General features: G+C 42.8%; 1 long non-coding RNA gene across 3 annotated transcripts; it reads right to left on the bottom strand.

Annotated features, from left to right (window-relative positions):
- Window positions 1-272: 272 nt before the first annotated feature.
- On the bottom strand, window positions 273-10,232 carry LOC308188371. 3 transcript variants are annotated; one of them, XR_013945458.1, is made up of 7 exons: window positions 10,056-10,232; window positions 8,997-9,067; window positions 7,421-7,593; window positions 6,929-7,014; window positions 5,962-6,076; window positions 2,375-2,579; window positions 273-2,016 (listed from the first exon to the last, which is right to left on the bottom strand). It is a non-coding gene; the product is annotated as an uncharacterized lncRNA (long non-coding RNA). The 3 variants fall into 3 exon arrangements; XR_013945456.1 differs by having other exon boundaries at window positions 6,929-7,593; XR_013945457.1 differs by having other exon boundaries at window positions 273-1,110; window positions 6,929-7,593.
- Window positions 10,233-13,939: the final 3,707 nt, after the last annotated feature.

Genomic DNA, 13,939 nt, shown 5'->3' with positions numbered 1-13,939 from the left:
ACCAGGGAAAATACCTGGGAGAACCAGCACCCAAAGATGACAAGAGGCTCCCTTGACACCGGTGCAGCTTTAAAAAGGTGCAGATGTGCAAAACGTTTATTATTCAATAGAAGAAATCACTGACACACTTACGACGAGCCTCTGCTGCAATCCACCTGGAACAGGAGAGGGTTGCCGTCGTGGAGAAGCAGAAGCTAAACCTGAGGCAATGTTATGGAGAGCCACTGCGAGGGGAAGGAGGTGCGGGAGCTCCCTCCTGGAGGGCTGCCTCACCGCGGGACACGGGAGGATGGAGGACATGGGGAGCCCAAGAGGGATGGGGAGAAAAGGAGGTGAGTGAAAAAGAGGGAAAAGGAAGGGAGGAAAGGATTAAAAGAAGGAAAGATTTGTCAAGAAATTACATGAGGGACTAGAGATGCGTAAAAGTGCACTTCTGTGGAGAGGAGGGAGGGACTTATCAGTTGGGCTCCAACTAGAAAAAACGCCTCCTGAGTGTTTGCATCACCTCTGATATCAAGAGAAGCATTTTCACACTTAAAAATTTAGCACATATTTATACGCTCTGTGCCTCAGCCTAAATGAGAGTTAGGCAAGGCCTGATGGAAATGAAAGGAAAAGAATTATCACACACACTTCATCTGTTTGCCAAAGAGACCATGGGAAATATTACATTAAATATTAAGTAACGAAATACTCTGATTGTTAAGAATTTTGGAAATATAGAAAAAAAGATGAAACCTTCAGAAGCCTGGGATAAAACACATAAAAAGGAATGGAAAGAGATACAGAACATGTAACAAGTTTTGGTTTACTTTAAAGAAATGTAGTTTTTATTAATTTCCTGTCTCAGCTGCCAAAACATCTAGCTTCAGATTATAACTGTAAAGTGATTATTTGTGAACTCATTAAGTAATGTGATTAGCACGGTTCTTAAGCAGAGGTGCTGCTTTACACCCAGTGATGGAGTAGCCCATTTTGCCATGCATTCCTTGGTTCGAGTATTTGAGGAGACAGCTGGAAAACAATTCCTGTTTCAGGCTTTGGAAGAGACCTCACTCCCATGGTGGACAAAAAAAAAATCCTTCTTGATGCATTAATTTTGAAGAGAACCTGCAGACAAGAAGAGACTCAAAGAGGTAAAATGCTCTTACAGGAGAGCAAAGGCTATCAAAGCATTCCAAAGTATTGATTTGTTGTCCTTAATTATAACAATTTTACAATTGGCTGAGAGATTTTGCTGTCTGTGGCTGTATCTAAGTTGATTTCAAAGGCATTTTCTGGTGACAGTGTGTGGATGTTACACCTTCAGCTTTGCCTTCATGCATTTACATGCTAGTATTGAAAACGGCTAACTTTTTACCAGTCTTCCACTAAATGTGATTTGATTATACAGAAATTATTCTCAATTCTCGTTTGTATTCTTGATCTGTTTGTAAGGGTGTACAGCACAAAAACTATTCAGTTTACACAGCTTGGGAACACTTGCCTACTAAATAACAAGCAATGGGTAGCTCTTGTTTGTATGATTCTTCAAAAACCTGTAAGGCATTATAGGAATGCTAGGCACTGTTATTATTTCAGAATGAGTCAATGTAATTAAACTTGTGGTAGAAGGCACAGCAGTCCACTTTCACTATTACATTTTCTCTCAATGTCTAAATGATCGTTCGGTTATGCTTACATTATTTGAGCTATTTACATTTAGAGTCAAAAAAAAGGTGTTCTTGGATATTTGAACTGAATAATATTAACACTCAAAGGAGGGAAGGCTGGGAGCTGTCAATTCTGTCCTTTTTTCCTGGTTTGGATTTAAATAATGTGGTGTAGGTAGCAAAAATTACCAAACTGATTTCAGGCCACGGTAACATTTCTGCAAAATGGACAAGTTTGATGATGGGATCTTCTGTCTGTTCCTTTGGCTGGAGATGAGATTTTTGATCTAGATCTATCTATCTACATGTACGTTCCCTTCCATTGTAGAAGCCTTGCACACGCGTGGAGTAAGTTCTCTGTCGTCTGTCAAAAGGGAGATGGAACAGAATCAGTGGCTGAAAATCCTTATTGAAACTATAGCAGGACCACTGCCCTCAAAGTATGTAGGCTGTGATGATACCTGCCCTGGCAACACACGCGTGACCGTCTACCCAGCGTCATTCTGGGACATGTATTTGAGATCCCCCATATAAGACAATTATAGAAAATCCATTTAGGCAGACTCTGGATTCTTTTTCAGTGCCAACTTAAATGACCACTGGAGGAGGAGATGTTCTTTACATTTCGCCTGACGCTATTTTAACACCGAATACAGATCTGTGCTTGCTTTGTGTTTAACAACAACACTGAAACAAGGAAGGAAAGAAGGACATCCATATACCTCCACTGTGTCCTTACAGGTATGTTCATCATGTCGGCCTCAGGTCAGAAAAACATGTGCCTAACGGCACAGCTGAATGGCAGCAGATGTTTAGGTAGCCCTACATCAGCCCTGCCTCATCTTCCCCGACAGCCCTGGCTGGATGTCCTGCCCCTTCCGTTGCACCTCGCCAATGCATTCAACATATCTTCATGAAAAAACAACTCTGAAATGAAAAAAAATCCAAAGAATTTTGACCATAAAAATGACAGATCAATGTTAAAACTCCATACATTCTGCATGATATTGTGGTTTTGATTCAATAAACTTGGGAATTAAAATGGTTCTTCCACCAAAAAATATACTGTGCCCACTGCCAGCTTTGGTACACCAGCCTATCAAACCACCGTGGTTTTGATGCAATTTTTATCACATTCTGTGTAGATTGGGTATTTTAAAGATGTGGATGCTGGCAGGCCAGATGTCACCTTTTGTACAGTTTTCCCTGCATGTCCTGCCCTCCTGATAAAGCACCACATCTCCAACGTGGTTATACAACACCCATTCATTTTACATGGGTTTCAAGGTGCATTTTGGACTTTTATAAAATTAAAACTTCAGCTTCTAACTATAACTTTTTCTTTTTTTTAAGCTGAAAAAAAGCTTCAAACATTTATGAGATTAACTTCTGTGCAGTAAATTATGCATAAATTATGCAAGTAGAAATCAGCCTGACGGTATCAAAGGCTGAAGAGGAATATTATTCTAGACCCGAATAACTTTTTCAGGTCACAAGGACAGTGACACCTGTTAGGCCTTTGCCCTGTCTAGGAATCAGTTACAGATCTGTAAACTGATAAAAAATACATTCTATTTCTTCTCTCTTCTTCATGGATCATAAATTTCATTAAATTGCCTTCACTTAGACACTCGTATTTTTCTTAAAAATGGAAAGATACTTCTGTCAGTGATGAATTCATTTAGCCCATTCATCAAGATATTTTTCCAGCTCATTGGTTTCTTTGTGTTATTCCCTTACACTAATACTTCCCACCAACTCACATGTAAAATTAACAGGATCTTGGAGGATATCTGACTAAGTACCTTCTTGGGATACTTAGTGAGACTACCAATACACTGCAGCAGCAGGGTGAAGGCATCTCAGTTGGCAAAGCTGGATGTCGTGCCGTCACAGCAAGACCACCTAGACAGCAGGGGCCAGGTATGGCATCAAGTTATTCCTCTGTTATGATTTTTGTTGTCACAACTGGGAGAAGGTAGATTACTCCATCACTGTCCTACCACTAACGAAGTGCCAGGCCAGATGCTCTACAGAATTCCACAGCAGGGAATAGGAAGAGATTGCCATGGTTAATCTATATATTCCCAATTATTTTTTTTTTTATTTTTTTTTTTTAGAGTTTAGAATTAGTTGTTTAATCTTCTTGTGCTGCAGTTGTTTTTAAAGGCCCAGATTAAAGTCGCTAGTAACTTAAACTCAACATCCTGATTTCTCAGATTTGCAGGCCCTCACATTTCAGTTGGGGATGATTAATATTTCCAGTTTCCATCAGGGTTTCTCAGCTACTCAGCATGCAGCAGCCAGCCAAGGAAGTTGGCTTGCCCAGAGCCCTGTTTTTCCTGGAGGCCCCTCCTGCATGTACCTGGCCAACGCTGTAGAGCACAGCAGCTCTGCTCGTGTTCACGAAGCAGTGCAGGTGCCCCGGTGGTGGTTCCCACATGTGGCAAGACAAAAACTCCAGGCTGCCCATCACCAGAAGGGCTGGGTGCTGCTGTTCTGAATGGTTAAATTATTAGAGCTTTCCTCAGACTTCAACCAGCACAACCAGCCCACAGAAGCTGCTACTGCACTGAAAATTAATCGATGCATCATCAAATTAACAAGCCATCTGCAGCTAAATTATGAATTGGAAGAATACTACGGACTACAAAATCTTTCATTTCTGTATCATGCTTTTGACCTAACAAATGTGGTTTTTTTGAAAGGAGAATTAACTTTTATTTTCTTTCATGTGGTTCAGGAATTACTTTGACTTCTATTTGTAAAAGTTGGGAAGAATAATGATTAATTACCATGCATAAGAGAAAACACGTGCTCTTTCAATCAGCATTGACTTATTTAAATCAAAGAAGGAAAACAGCAACCAACAATGCTGCCAAAATAAATGTTTAATGGAGCACAAGGCTGTAATTTTCTCTATAATGAGGCGTACCATCTCTAGGAACAAAACGGGTACCATCTCTGCAGATAGGCATGTACTTAGAAACATAAAGATGCAATACACAGAGAAGTCTTTCGAGCTACAGACAATACAGGCAGGGAATAACTCAATAGACTGTATTAATATTCAAACAAGCAGCTGTCAACACTTTATCCCAGAACAAGCTGAAGCTCCTTACATAGCTTTTACTATCGTAATAGTTGGGTTCACTGGCAGTGGATTGGAAAACATGCAATACTAATGAACCCTCCTGCTTCTCCTGGCCCATCATTTAATCCTTCCTAAAGTGAAAAACATTCACTATGTATGCAATACCACGCTCCCAAGAGGCTTCAGGTTCAAAAGAGATATTTCAATTTTGTTTCTTAGCAACATACATCCAATAAAAGTGAAACGCTATACAAACTGTAATGTTTGTGTTGTTTTAATCTATAATGCAGTACTTTGCCATTGCTAAAGAGGTGTGCCACTACAGCAGCTTTACAGTGTCTCTTATAATTAGACATATGCATTTTTGTTTTCCTATGCTAGATTACCTGCTGCAGAATATGTTTTTGAAGACACTGTAATATTTTCATGAACAATAAATAAAGGGACAAGTTCTGTTCTGATAAGGGCACACTTGCCAGGATTACCGTGTGGCCTGTTACATAGGAAGAGATCTTCTGATGTTTGATTCATGGGCAGCTTTTGGGCATCTTGCAAGGACTTAATTCCTAGAATGAGTATCTGCCAGCCTCCAATCCAGGGCTAAAAGGATTTGTACAGTACTTATTTCTTGGAGGAATAGTAGGCATGGCTCAGTATTTTCTGAGCCCCCCAACTGACTGACTTGATGTGTACAAAAACAGTTTTGTGTTTACTTGACTTTAATGTCAAGCCGAGGAAGAGGAGGAGCCAGACAGGTCCCCAAAGGCACCTAGAGAAACGTGCCCTACAGAGTAACTTGCAAAATTTCACTCACCACAGCTATGGCTCTTTCCCTCGGTCATTTGGCATAATTACTTACACAATGCCTACAAAGAGGAGTGGGAGAGATGTGGTATTTATCTTCTTCCTCTCTTTTTATCCTTCTTCTGTATATGTTTGTCTTTAAAATTCAGAAATTGCTCATCTCTAGAAAAACTCTGCAGTACTCGTGTTCTCTAAGTGCCTGGTAATAACAGCTCCAGAGCACGAATGCTGCGTTTTCAGTAGACAAGTGTTAGAAAGGTGGAAATGACAACATTTACTATACAAAAATGTGCTGCCTTTTTATTTAATGCAGCACCAGAGAGAGAATGAAATGGGTTATATGGTGCCACATCTTCCAACAGCTTGGGAATACCTGAGACCACAGTACCTCCAGTTCACACTACAACTTACCTTACCAAGGAACCTTCTGCTCCCAGTCCTCTCTGATTTTATACTTCATTTTTCCTGTGTTAGGCACTTAACAGATGAACTGGTGTTTCCCAGCAATGTGAGCTGAAAAAGCAGTCTGAAATATTCAAAGAAAACTGATTTATGGGGAGGCACATAAGTATCTAGCACCCTTGATGTAACTTCTGAGTTCTTTAACGTTGAAGACAGCTGAAGAAAACAGTACCACGCAGAAACACCAGGTGGAACTAGGAGAAGAGGGAAGAAGAAAAGAAAAGGAAGATCCTCTTTCGTTTGCCAAGTTTTCTGAAGAAATACCTTTTCCAAATGCAGTCTTGGCAGAAAATGACTTATTTACTTATATTTCACTAATTATCAGCTTCTCTGGATTCATACAAAATTAACGGGCTGATTGGCTCTTTAAAGGAAAGAAGCAAACAATCTATTCAGAAATAATCAATATGATAACTCAGCCTAATATGGTAACCCAGCTCGACACCTCCCTTTTCAGGCAAAAAGCTAGTGGCAAGGCATAAACGTTCCTCATACTGTGCTCTAATTACCTTATTTTTTAGAAGAGCTGAACACTTTGTAGCTTTTGCTGAGGTCAACTGAAACTGGTGGCTGCTGCCTGCCTTTGTGAACGAGGTTATACATGTCAACAAGCCCCCTCAAAATAGCAGAGGAAATGAATCACATGGTGAAAGGCCACAGTTTCTCTCTCGGAAATAGTTAATTCAGCTGCCTGTATATACCATCTTAATAACATGAAAGAATAAGGTTTTTTCCCTAGCAGACACCATTGCGATGCAAGTCCCCGTGGATCAATAGTTACCCCCCTATTTCGCACTTAAGCCCTGAATAGGAAATCACCCTCAGCCATAGCGAGATGCTGCCTACGCATTTTGCAGAGGGCAAGAAGCCAAAGACAACGCTGAAGGGAAGTTTCTGAGCAGTCCCCGCTTCTTACCTCATGAAGAGATATCAGAAGAGGATGTGCTTGATGGTGGCAGCTCCAAACCTTCTCCCTCCTCAGTAAATAGGAGTGCTGCGCATCTGTCGGTATGGAGAGAAATCCCATTAGGAAGTACTTCAGATCTGGTAGCATTAGCTTTGGCTTCTACGGGAAACACACCTGCCAGATCCTGAGAGCTGTGGGATTCAGCAAAAAGGCTGATGAAATCTGCCACTGCTGTTCAAGTGTCCTTGTGCTTATTTTTATAAATTTATATGAGTTTTAATACGCATTTAGATATCACTGTTAACCTTCAAGAGACTCCCCAAGTTAAAGTGTTAAAATTTCTTGCATTATGCTGATGAAAACATTGACAGCAAAACCTCTAAAATTCTGTTTCTGTTTAATCAGAAATATTTAAAACAGAAATTATGTATAAAATATATTGTCTGTAACACTGTAATAAGTCAAGTGTTCTGTGCCCACCATTCGAGGTGATTTTCTTACCTATGATGTTTACATGGAGGCTTTCACAATTTCTGGGTAGAGCAGAGTGATCACTGGCCCTGGGTTTTCTGTGTGCGTATCCCCTTCACAAATCAGCATTCACTCCTCATACGCTTCTCTGGGATTTACCTTCCTCATGAGCATTACAATCAGAGCACTTATTTGCTAGTTCACTTACAGAAAGAAAACACAAAAAGGTCTTGAATGCAATCAAAGCACATTTTCTTTGATTTGCAGAAATATTCGCTATGCACACAGCTATTTACCAGAAAAAAGAAAAAAAAAAGTGTTTCTTTCAACCACGTTAATTTTTCCTATTTTTATTTCCCACTGAGAAGCCAGATTATAATAGTTTATAACTGGAAGGCCAGTTCACATTGCCTTACCCCTTCTGTAATAATTCACCCTTGTGCAAAAAACATTAATGGGGAGCAGCAGAGCAGCATTTATACCTCATTTGCAGACCATATACTATACTGTCCTGAGTGCTGCGGATTAGGTTTTCCACCCCATAATTTAAAACTGAACGTAATCAATAAAATTACAGACTCTGTAACACTGCAGACCACATTTGCATGTTGTTGGTGCTACTGTGTGTTGTAAAAACCTGCACAAGCAGGAAATGCTGGTGTAAGAAGTCAATAAATGTGAGAGAGGATCTTCTTTCCCTCAACAAAGGCATATCATAAACTGTTTGCTCCGAAATTCAAGCTGGGAACTCACCTCTACTGAATGAATGTAGAATGTGATTGGGGTATTTATTGCCTAACAGTGATTTACAATAAGTATGCAAGTAGCAGCAATTAATAAATATGACTAAAAAATGATATGTTTTGGTCAGAAGTCAGGTTGCTATTCAGGAATCACACCGTCCCGTGTTTTTTTTTACCAAGTCACACAACAAAAATGTGCAAAGGCAGTGTAATGTGGACCTTTGTGTCAGTGGGGCTGTAATGGCTTAATTGATTTATAATGAGTCAAGCTGCCTGTTTATGCAAATGGATTAGCCAAGTCCTGTGATATTAACATCGTGTGCCAAACTGCTAAAAATATTTCTGACAAAATGAGCTGGAAAAAGTGATAGAGCTTTACTGCTTCCTGCTTTTACTTTGACTTCAGTATGTTCACAAATATTAATAACATGCTAAAATGCAGCACTTGGGGTATAAAGTGTCCCCCCAGCTTCATAACAGACAGGAGGACAGTTTCCCATCAAAGACTGCGACTCTTCAAGATGTGCTGCCCAGATACGTGTATAATAAGGTGCTGATGATCTCCAGGTGTATGAGGGAAGATGCAGAAGGGGCGACCACATCCTTCGTCATTGCAGAGACAGGATGCTGGAGGCAGTGGGCAAAACAGAGCTCAGGAGCTGCTGGCTTTTGAAGCACTGACAAAAAGGAGACGTTTCAAGCACTCAGCTATTCCAGCCTTGTTTGTGCTCACACAGAGATCACTATATATCTGTAAAGTGTTGGCTGGGCACACCAGCAAGGCATTTTCCCAGCTGTGGAGAAGCACTGAATAGCAGCATGTGCTGATGCATCAGTACCTTGAAAGTGCCTGAGATACAAACCTGTGCTGTCAGCTCCTGTCCGTGGGGTCAGGTCCCTTTTGGTGGACTCTGGCAAAGCAGTCTCCACATATCTTGGGGTAAAAAAAATAAAAATAAAAGAATAAAAAAGATATGGAGAGTTGAACTCTTTCCTGGCAAAGGAAAAACGAGGTCTAGCACCTCCAGGCACATTATATGAGAAGTGGGGCTCAGTTTGGCTTTTTCTATTTTTTTATTACAGATTGATGAAGGAAGCATCTCTGCTTCCACAGGAACATAAAGTAGTACTTTTGCTTTTAAACTACCTCGTGTGGTAAAAATGCAACAGAGGAAAAGTTCTAAGAAAAATGGATGCCAAGAAGAAGTAAAGAGAGCTGAGGCCAGTGGTGATTCAATCTGCTTTGGCTAAATGAACAGCTTAAGCATCACTGCCTAACACTCTTTCCGAGGCATATCCCTGCCAAAGATGCCGTGGACACCTATGGTAGTGCAACCAGTTCCCATAATAAAGGAAGAGAGGGATATTTTGCAACATGTGCTCAGCAACTTGAATAAATGCCCAGCTATGGAGGAGAGGGCCCACAGCTCGGTGTGCGTGGTGTCTCTGAGCAGCTGGTACCCTGCCTGGTGCTGGCAGAAGCAGCTGCCTGGCTCCCGGACAGGCCTCCCCCGCAACACACACGGACGTCTGTGCCTGCTGTCAGCTCATTCTCCATCACCCTCCTAAGCACCCCCAACCCTTCAGACTAGCTGTGTGCCCTCCTCTGCCATCACCCTCCGGGGGAAGACCCCAAGGGCCTGCTCCAAAACAAACTACCATAGCTGTCCTATGGCTTCATCTTCTCCACACACACCGACCCACAGGCTGCTCTGGAGAAACCATCTGCAAGGAGAAACTGATAGAACGGAGGTCTCTCCACCTAGGTAGGTCTACAGAGCCACGTGAAGAGATTTGAGTACCAGTGGCTGGCAGAAAAGCACTTTATCAGTGCTTATCTCTGTGTTTTCATAATATCTAATGAAGCGGCACATAAAGATAACAATGTAATAGACCTTCTGAAAAAGACATTATATACTCACCCTCTTTTTTCTTTTAACAGAATGAGTTGCATTGTGCCTCAGAAAACAAGTAGGAGGCTTTTGCAGGCTTGCAAGAGGTGTCTGTGGCTTGCTGAAAGGAGCTCTCAGAGATCAACCAGGTTTTAGGGTAAACCACACTGTAGAAAAAGAGAAGTGAACCTTTTGAAAACTTTGCATAAAAAGGAACTGCTATCACAGGGAGAGACCGAAGCAGCTTTATTATCTGACTCCTCAAAGAAACACTTGCCAAGATTTTTAAATGGCAAACAGGAGAGGAGCATCTGCCGGGGAGGAGATGAGCCCAACCCAGCCCAGGTGGGATCTCTTTCCACAGCCCAAATGAAAGAGGCAGGGACATGGTTAGAGACAACGCTTTGTCAAAAGCAGTTTTTCATTTGTAAGCCTCGATACAGAGTGGGGTGGATGGGGATGCATAAGCCCAGTGGCACCACATCCCAGTACAATGCCCAATGCAAAAAAACAGTGCAAAAACCAGCAGGCGACTGAGCTATTGCATGTCTTAGCTACACCTGGGCTGCAGGGGCTGGTGGCCCAGAGGAAGGGGAAATGAGCGCATTTGTCAGCACACCACAGAGCTCTACACAGACAGCCCCAACCCTTCCCTGCTGGCACTCCCGATACAGTGAGGACTCGAGGGCTCAAAGTCTCCTTTCAGGCTAGGTTGGGGAAATACCCGCCAGGAGTGACATAAGTACAGGTCATCTCACCTCGAGATGCACTAGGTCACCCCCCAGGGCCTACTTTGGCCTTCTTTTCTGTGGCTTCTGGGTTAATACACAGCTAAATAATGAAATAGTAGAATTCGGTTAACATAGTTTATAGCATCCACAGCTCTGTGGAGACCACAAGGGAAGTAGATGGAGGTTTTACAAAGAATTATTTCCTAGAGAAATACTAAGGAAACAGGTGGTTTTGCACTGTTAGAGAAAAAGGCAAATGGAAACAAGAGGACAATGTTCTGCCATTGCACTGCATTCCTGAAAGGAAGGTGTGGGGAGCTGGGGGTCGGCCTCTTCTCACAGGTAACCAGTGATAGGACTAGAGGGAATGGCTTCAAGTTGCACTGGGGAGGTTCAGGTTGGAAATGAGGAGACATTTCTTCTCAGAAAGAGCAGTCAGGCACTGGGACGGGTTGCCCAGGGAGGTGGTGGAGTCACCGTCCCTGGGGGTGTTCAAGGAGAGGTTGGGCCTGGTGCTTAGGGACATGGTTTAGTGGGTGACATTGGTGGCAGGGGGATGGTTGGACCAGGTGATCTTGGAGGTCTTTTCCAACCTTAATGATTCTGTGATTCTGTGATTTAAGAGACCTGTTTTCCACGTGAGTAAATGAAAGGAACTGGTTTGTGGTCAGACTGGAGAGTAACCCCCTGCAGAACAGGCAGTGCAACAAGCAACTACTGGATGAAAAACAAGAGCACACCTGAATTTGGCAAAGTCATCTCCAAGACCCACATCTTAGGGCTAGACCAATGCATGCACACTGCAAAAGCTGTGGGAGGAACTGATCAGCTGTAAAAATATCCCTGGACTGCCAAAGCCGCTGCCAGGAAGCCCGATGGCTGGATGTGTTCCTCTCAATTTTCTGAGCTGCAAGGTGGGTTTGCGAAGAGGGATTGAGCCTGCCAGGCTGGGTACGTCCCAATCCGGATGGCACTGGAGCAAGCAGAGTCTGAGTGGGGCTGTGCGTGGGCAGCGGCTGGGTGCCCTGAGCCACCAGGCACCTCCAGGGCTGCTCAGAGCACGGCCGGGTACTGCCAGGGGCTCGTGGGGACATCCTGCAGTTCTTTGGCACTTTCACAGCTGGAGGTGGTTTGAGGAACACCTCTAATGCATTGAGGAGGCTCAAAGGGATAGAAAAAATATGCTTTTGTGAGTTTAAGTGTGTTTTCTCCAAAGTTCAGTAACTACAGAACATCTTAGACAGTTTCTAGCCGTGTCATGTTGTCACTTAAGATTCATCAATGCCTCTTGTCCTGTTGCGTAAAAGCACAACTGTGTTTTGATGGGGAATTATGGCTTTTGTGGTATCCAGTTGATAGAGACAGGACTGTCTTTTCCACATTTGAAAAGCGTGGGGACAAAAAGAGTTCACAGCACCAGCAAATGCTACTTGCTTTGGGCGTCGTTTTGAGTCAGGGGAGTTACATTCCAGAGGTACCTTTTCTGGGAAAAGAGCCTCTCTCTAATAGATGGTATGGTGCTGGTGAAAACAGTGAGGCTGAACACAGGCCTTTTCCCTTGGGTAGCAACCTGGCAGCACTGAGTCAGAGTGACATTTTTTACAGGCTCTCAGACAAAATTTATGGAAATTGCTCTGGAAGTCACAAACCCCTAAGCTGTCAATGCCCAGAGGACCTGGGACACGGACACAGCCTATTCCTGAAGACCAGTTCAGGCTTTCTTACAATGCCAGCAAATCAGTGCTTCATGTCAGCAGTGCATGCTTTCTAAAGTAGCTGAAGACCAGCACACAAACAAGCTGATGGAAAAGGGAACCAAATGAATTGGGAGCCCAGCACCCTATACTAATATTAGTTCTTGATCTACACCCCTGACTCCAAGAACGTTTTCATCCGCTTGTCTCTCACATTTATGCAGGTGAAGGCAGTAGAGCATAGGGCTGGAAGGGAATTTCTGGGTTACATCCTTTAACTGTGACACAGGCTTTGTTCAAAGGGGCATTTCCCATGCCCTCCACACACAAATGTCCCTCTATAAACATGAGACCTGTAGGAAAAGACCAATAACATTGCCTCTAATGCAGCAGAGGGAAAAAAAAAAAGGAGAAACTGTCATCAATACAGCAAAAGTTGTTGATTACTGCTAGTCTGGACCCCAAGCCTACGTGGGGGCATGTTAGGTGTGCATATCTGGGGCACATCTGCATGCTTGGCCTTCTCCAGGGAATCCCATTCACACAGTCCACGGGGTGTACAGTGATCAGGGACTATCAGGTGGGTCACTTCAAACCAGCGTTCCTGATCTGGGTTAAAATGCTGATGTAGATGTACCCACAACTTACCTGGGGGCATCATGCAGTCAAGAGCAGTGGTCTTGTCCCTCCTTCCCACCCTCAAAAATAAAAACTCATGCCAAATTATACATTAAAGTGTTAAAAAGGACTTCCTCTTTGTCCCTTACTGCTGATCAGTGGACACCCACAACGGAATAATATTAGATAAAGGCATGGTGCGAAGAAGCAGCAGAATAGCATCAGCTCCTCTTGCAGGTGTCAGCACATCAGAGACCTCTTCTGCCTCCAGTAAACCTCCCTTTCTTTTTGCAGTTCTTGCTGTGAAAAGTGGCTAGGAGGGACGTGGAGCTCTTTGATGAAGAACAAACCTGAGAGCTCAGAGTAGTTCAAAAAAGCTCTCACTGCTCGTGAGAGCTGAGCCTTGACAAGCCCCTTTCCTTCCAGACTCAGAGGACTCCTTCAGACATTGAATTTCAGGAAAATGAGCGTGTGCAGGTCTCCTTCACTTTATTTTTAGAGAAAAGAAATAGGCCAAGCATCTTTCAGATGTTCTCAGAGGGCCTGTCACTTACTGAGACATCAGCCTCACGAAGGGGATGTGCTTTAGGCTGAGGGAACTCACACCCAGCCATAACAGATTGGAATATGGAAATGGGGATGCCCTCTCCTCTCCAAGCCTTTATGAAAAAAAAATGCTGTCACACTTTGTTTGATACATACAATAGAAAATAATGAACCTTACCAACTCCTCTTAAGTAGGAGTCAGTGCTCAAATTATTCCTGATATATATATGTATATATATCAGGAATATATGTGTATATATATATACACATCTCCCACAACATTTACAGATAGATGTGGATATATATATATGGCAATGAATTTACA

The sequence above is a fragment of the Anser brachyrhynchus genome (genome assembly GCF_964034855.1).
Source record: "Anser brachyrhynchus genome assembly, chromosome: 1".
Lineage (NCBI taxonomy): Eukaryota > Metazoa > Chordata > Aves > Anseriformes > Anatidae > Anser > Anser brachyrhynchus.
The sequence above is the reverse complement of the archived record's forward strand: the minus strand, read 5'-3'. Positions and strand labels throughout refer to the sequence as shown.